A 7,052-nucleotide genomic window follows, 5' to 3' on the forward strand; every position below is an offset into this window, starting at 1 on the left:
GACTCGTCATCGTTTGGGCTCTTATGAACCCGCTTAAGCTTATTCCCCTGTCGCCTCAACCCCCCGAGACGGACCGGCACCGGCCGGCCGGCCGCCGTCTCGAGGGGTAGCGGCGCCGCCGGCTAGCCGCTTTGACAGGGCGCACAAAAAGCATGCGGGCCGCTGTACAATAAGAGGGATCAGACCAGCACAACACGCTCCGAGCGCGACCGAGGCTCGGTTCTGGTCAGCCGGGCGGCCAGCGATAGGCCACAGACGTGAGCCAACGAGGAGTAAGTGCTGTCTGGCTTTGATGTTGCCGCTTACGGCCCAGGATAGTGTTCAGGACGCCAGCAGCGGCAAAGGCCACACCTTTGTTCTCACCGCCAGCTCATACCGTTACCCACTGACGGGATCAACTGCTGACAGCCATGCTCATTTGGGTGTTGGAGGGGTAATATCTAGTACGGGTGGGGGGGGGGGGGGGGGGGCGCACGGTCTGCGCGCGCGCCTCATAACGTGCGCCGCACCCCAACCGGCAGAAAAACCCACATATGTTGCTATCAGACTAATGCGGAGCGTATTCAGCTCCCTGAGTGCGGACTTTGTCAGAACACGATGCTGTCCAACCTATTTCGTCCGGAACGAGTGCGATGCTAGGGTCGCCATTTTCCAGGGTCGGTGACCATTGCCTCACCGCTTGTGACGTCACGGGGTCGGGCGGCTACGTCCCAGCCGCCCTACACCGCCCCTGCTGCGACTTTCCACGGGCCCAGACCGGCGACTGGGAACCCCGACCTGGCCGCGATGCTAGCTGGGAGAGGCGACTCACGTTTTGGTCTCCTCTCAATTTTGTCTCCTGTGGTTTTCCCGGGTGTCTCCTCGCCGTCTCTGACTAGCGTGTTAACTTGTCGGGTAAACAAGATGTACGTAAAGTGACCAGGAAAATAGTAGTAGAGATTACGAGCGTTGACTAAGCATACCAGCATTTGACTGGGGCCTGCTGCTGGAATGCAATGAATCTACTTGTGCGTGCAGAGCCGGTGCAAGGGGTTCCCCGGTACTGGTTTCTCCAAAACAAGGGATTTTCTGTACCTCGTACTGAATAATTGGAATTCTTATCGTGCTTGTTACATTCGTACATTGCTGGCAATTCCGTCCGTGGCTTCCGCCTAGATTAATTTTGCGCTCGCTTTTTGGGACGGTAAAACACCCCATATATGTTTTCATATCGTGTACAATTTTACCAAGAGTGGTACATCCTGATGGCAAAACGCTCCATTGACTAATCTGCTCTTAACTCCTCGACAGATGTCTGAGGGAAAATAAGAATATTACACCGTATTTATCATAAGCCAACATCAGAGACCATCAGCCTGGGTTGGGCATACTTTGCTGCGGTGTCACATAACTCCGCAGCTGCCTTCCAAAAAACAAAACACCTAAAAAACGGTCTAAGCATCATCGTAGATCTCCGTCAGTCGCCACCAGCCCAGTCAATAAGGTTTCTCAGTTGGGGTCACTTTTGATAAAAGATGGAAAAAGATGAAAAATGAGACCACTCATGCCACGACGTGGGATATAACATCACTCCTGCGGAGACTGATGACAGCATCCTCCACATGTGATCTCACCCCACCCGCCACCTCTTCCAAGGGTGCTTGCTTTACAGTTGCAGACGCTTCTTTCACAACAGGTCTTCTGCATAACCGCTTCTTCCAAGAACTGGTCTTCTGCTTAGCCGCTTGGCGACATCTCGATCAGCGACCCGTACAGTTATGCATCTGTTGAAAAGCACCATTTGCGTGAGAAACAAGCATACGTCGGATGCCATTGGTGTAAACTCATGTGTGTAGCCACCTCCCGGGGCTCGGAGGGACCGCCTGACCTGACAAACTGCCTTGGTGTGGGGAGGGTGCGAAGAACTTGCGTTTTATGCTAAAAATAGAGGGAAAACACCTCGGCAAAGTTGAGGGTACTGCTACCTAGTCCGCACTTTCCGCGGGTTTGTGGCCACTTATTGACTTACGGGCAAACTCGGGGCCCCGGGTCGATCCAGAGGCCCATAGTAATGTAAATCATACATTGGTCCTCCCCCTACCGTGGTAGGCGTCAGTTGGCGGGGGATGTAAGTTTGACCCTGGCACTTGGCCCCAGATCGGCGCAGAAGCCATCATTGACGCAACAAGATCCCTTATCGCCGCAGTCGGTCCAATAATTGGCACAGAGGCTTCAGTTTGACTTAATGACCCCTAGTTGAAATGGAGCGCATGACCCCGTTCCAAATTATCAGTATGGACCAGTAGTGCAGGCGGGGGATAGGGCACAATGGTCACGTGCCCCCCCCCCCCTTCTTAGGTTTCGAGGGGCCCTTCAGGCCCCTCGAGACCCATGGTTAAGAGCCCAATCTGACGGCTCGGAAGGCCAACCGGAATTCGCATTCAGAGGCCCGACCCTGCCGGCCGGGCACTTCACTACTATCCAGGGGGGCCCGCGCGCTGATCGGAACCACCCTGAGTCGATGAGGGCAGATATGTCCGTAGACACAACCACTTACGCACAGTGGGCTCCGTATCGGCTTGGGCCTGAGGACCCAGCAGGAGCCAGAGATTCACGTTGGTCGGGTCAACAGCGTCCTGCCAGGAGTCCCACAACGCCAAACATGGTCCTGTGTTGGCAAGGGGCCCGAGTCAGCCAGAGACAGTGTTCGAGGGAGCCCGAAGAGCCTGGAGAGCCCACCGGGACCGTCGATCAAGGGCCCGGTTGGAGGGCATGAGGGCACGAAGTGCTGGTCGGGTCTTATTCAGGGGCACCAGCCCGCTGTGACGAGTCCTCAGATGACAGTCTGAGGGCCCTTTGTGCTGCTCGGGGACCCCCTGAGTCGAAATGGGTCTATATGTCGGTCAGACACCACCAGTACTGCACAATCAGCCCCTTGTCGACATGGGCCTGGGGGTGGACTTTCCAATCAGCTACAAAGTCGGGGCGAGCGATTTATGCTCCTCGGGGCCCCTGTATCTGTCAGGGGCCCGCAATGCCTAACAGAAGATCCTGTGTTCGCAAGGGGCCCGAGCCGGCCAAGGTCAATGTTCGATGAGGCCGAAAGAGGGACCCGGGCTGCCGAGCGGAACCGACGATCAGAGGTCGGTTGGATGGCACAAAGGCCTGGAGGCTGGCTGTAGGTCACATGAAGAATCGCGGCCTGTAGGGTCGTGACCTGAAATATCAGTAAGAGGCTCTCTTGCACCATTTGAGGACGCATCGAGACAATGCGAGTCTCTCGGTCAGCAAGAGCAAAGTTGTCTCCGTGTCAGTTTGAACCTTGGGGGCCGTCTCATTAAGATCCTTTAGCTCCTGACCGAGGGCATTAATGTGCCCCTTAATATTCGACTTAAGAGATCCCCTTGCCCGAAAAAATAAAGGGCCTTACTGGCATTGCAAGGAGTGGATCTAAATGTGTTTAAAAACCGACAGGGCCATTCCATGTTTGCCTGAGAACGTTCATCCTTGTTGCAGAACCGATTAGTGAAACCTATTACATCGAAAGGTTTGAGCCTGTGCACCCGAAATCTCGGGAGCAAGGGCAGCGATGGCTTGGGTTGCAGTTTCCGTGAAGCTGAACGGCGTTGGTCACTGCAAGTAACACAACGTACCCCGCGCGAAACAGCCGTCGTGAAATAATGGTTCCGAAGGTCGCCCAAATTTGATTCACATCGTTTAAAGACAAGACTGGGCGTGCCTCTTTTACAACTCTTAGGCGGTCCTCCAGACAGATGAACAGTAGAGCAATACGAAAAATAAATACTCTTCCCTCACCCTCCCGTCTGCTTATAAGACGAAGACCAAAAAATATTATACGCCTTCGATATTCCAAAGTACTGTTTCAGACCTCTTGCAAAGAACTAGCCTATGCATACATACATACATATATATATATATATATATATATATATATATATATATATATATATATATATATATTTCCATGGGAGCCGTCTTGCCAAAATGCTGTACAAATAATCAACGCGTCTTAGATTGACTAGAACCAGGAGCGCAAGGTTATTATCAATCTGAATCTTTGATAAAAAGTTACTTCTATTTCGCTACCCGCTCAAGATGTTACATGCTGGAAATTGTTATGCGTATCTATAGCGAATAAACCTGGAAAAAATGTTACGATCAAGGTAACATGAATGATTATCTTCAGATTACAGTTAGCGAAAACGGAGCCAGCGCAAAAGGCGCGAACCATCGATATCATTAGGCTAGACAGGGCACTGGTCTGCGGTGGTATCCTGCGCTCAGTTGTCAATAAGTGCAGTATATGTAATCCTAAAGCAAGCTAAATGCAAATCAAACCTGAAAGTGCATGGGGGGGGGGGGGGCAGTCAGCGTTTGCTGTCACCCACCTTGAAACATAGCCCCTGTCCCTCCTCACCACCCCTTGTTCCTACACTTATAAGTGCACAGCGGATGTAGTCAAGCGCACACCATGGTCTCATTTGTGTACTTAATGCGCCGTGTGTTATGAGTTTGTTGATAATTGTTGGAAAGTACTCTCAGCATATTTGTTATGCCCCACATGACATCCCCCACGCAGTTGGAGGACGTTCAGTGATTTGGCTGTAAATGATCGGTGGGATGCATCTCGGTCCGTGCTGGATGAAGAGTAACGAACTTTTGAGAGAATGTTGATATATGTGAGCGCGCATGTGAGCGACTGACTTGCGTTAAGAGCAGATCACAATCGTTGTGATGCCTATACATCAGTTGCCTTTTGGGTACAATAAACATGACTTACACACACACACACACACACACAAAAGGCAGCTCTATGTCACAAAAATTATTACCGTCGTGCTGATGTGGGACATGCAAAAATAATATCCTTAACAAAAGCAACTGACCTCACTTTTTGCTTTAATTGTACAAGTGATCTGGCTGAAACTGACATTGATGTTAACGATATTGAAGACTAATTACCTTCTTAAACCATTTCACTGCAGTGAAAACATTGCCTGGGAGATGGGAAAAAGAGCTTTCTCATCTTCAAAGAAAGGGTAAAAGCGCATACCAAGTCTCAAAAATGGGAATGACGTAAAATAGGTTCGAGTGGGCGTTGTGGACATTGTTTAGCTGCGCATTTTTGTGACACCCAATATTTCCAGTAATTTGGCAGTAATCTGGAAGCATCATTTCAATAGCGTTACGAATTACTACGACGCACCGGAGTCAAATCAAACTGCTTTGTCCGTCTGCTCCGTTAGACTTGGTCTGCGCGCCACCGCCTTGGTCTGCCCGGGCGATTGCATGGTTGGTTGTCCCGCGGCATCCAGTGAAATCCGCGGATCCAGTGAAAAGCCTGATGGAGATCATCTAGGAACCTGAAGTGAGATTAAAAAACTGGCGTTGTTATAGCCTTTCCCCCATGCTATGCTAGCATTACATTAATGCACTGAACCTGGTGTACAAGTGAGCTGAGCTCAGTTCAGGCTAACCTTTATCAAGTTTTTAGTTGCTTTGCTTGAAAACAAAGCATAGTAGTTTGGCTAAAAGATTAATGCATCATAGTTACTCTTTGCAATGCTGGCCCTTCATCCACTGCACTTAGCAATTAATTCAGTGTGATACATTTGTGACCAGATAACAGTGTGTTTCCTAGTATTTTGCTTATGTCGTGTAAGGCAAATGCAGCCTAGCAAAAGCCTATGAGGTTGAGACTTCAAGAATAAAAGACCTGTAATTGCCTTTTCTCTAGGTGGCAGACCAGTCACTGGGCTGGGGCAGATCTGATCCTGCCTCAAGTCAGGCAGCCAACTTCTTCACTACTGTGGGGGACGCAGTACTCTGGTGATCAGGGGGTTTTCCTGATTTTTCTGATTATATTATCTGTGTTTGTAAGCTGTTCTATCACTTTCTCTGAGGAGGGTCAGTATCACTGACTATACCATCCGACATTTTGCCTTGCATCTTACTTATCAAAATTTAGTGTTTAAATTTGCATCAAACAGCTCATAATGCCAAAGAGAAAGAGCCTTTGGATTTGGAGCCTTTACACTGACTGCCGGCAGACTGGCTCTCAACAGGGGCACAGCCAGAGCCTTGGCAAGGGGGGGGGGGGGTGGGCACAGGTTTGTTAAAGGGTCCTCTCACAGTAAAAGGGCCCCCAAAACATTGCTGCATATGATCCATTTGCTATTGAGAACAGTTTTTCTACACAATTTTGCCATCTTGAAATGCAGAAAGGCCTGATGCTACTGCAAGATCAATTCTGCCCTAAGTTGACAATAAATGAACTGACAAAATCATATGTTCAATGACTGCATGAAATAAATTGTGAGCATTCTGTATTTTTCAATGGTCTAGTGGACTCTTTTAAATGTATATACTCAATAATTTTTTTCAGAATTTTTAGATGCGGGTTGTATAGAGCCCAGCAAGGATTCGTGAATGTAAATCGGAGATCAGAATGGGGTCAACAACGTGCATTGACATGGCCAAGCCATACTTGTCTGATATGTTCACCATTTGGTCAGAATTGAAAGTGGTACAAATTATGTGACATAGGTTTGAGGATGTGTGCTTACATATCTTGGAAACAAAAATCGACGCCAGGCGTTGCAGTCTCCCGAGTTCGGCCAGGTTGGCTCCGTGACTTACACTGGGTCGTGACCAACAAGTGGGAAAAAATGGTGCCGTATCTGAAATAAGTACCTTCCAGCGCTTTTGGCTTCAAATCGTACATTCAGAGATATCCCGGGTGTATTTTTCACCTGTGCGGTTTTTAGATTGATGACAATAACGTTTGGTTTCTACAGCGCCGCGAAGTGGTGCTGGAATGTGGTTGTGGAACTGGAAGAGTAAGGTAAAATCTGTATTTATATGTTGGTTTAATTGTTAATCTCTTCATAGGACAACATCAAAGTTGTTAAAAAAGTTTTACCCAGCGTAACCTTTCAACTGTACGAATTCATTTTGAACGACATTAAGGAACATTATTTCACAACGTTCATTGTTGCGCGCTCGGCGCCCGCCCCCTGACGTTACTTGCAGCGGCCAACGCCGTTCGGTTT

The sequence above is a fragment of the Pollicipes pollicipes genome, unplaced genomic scaffold (genome assembly GCF_011947565.3).
Source record: "Pollicipes pollicipes isolate AB1234 unplaced genomic scaffold, Ppol_2.1 Scaffold_4881;HRSCAF=5763_pilon_pilon_pilon, whole genome shotgun sequence".
NCBI lineage: Eukaryota > Metazoa > Arthropoda > Thecostraca > Pollicipedomorpha > Pollicipedidae > Pollicipes > Pollicipes pollicipes.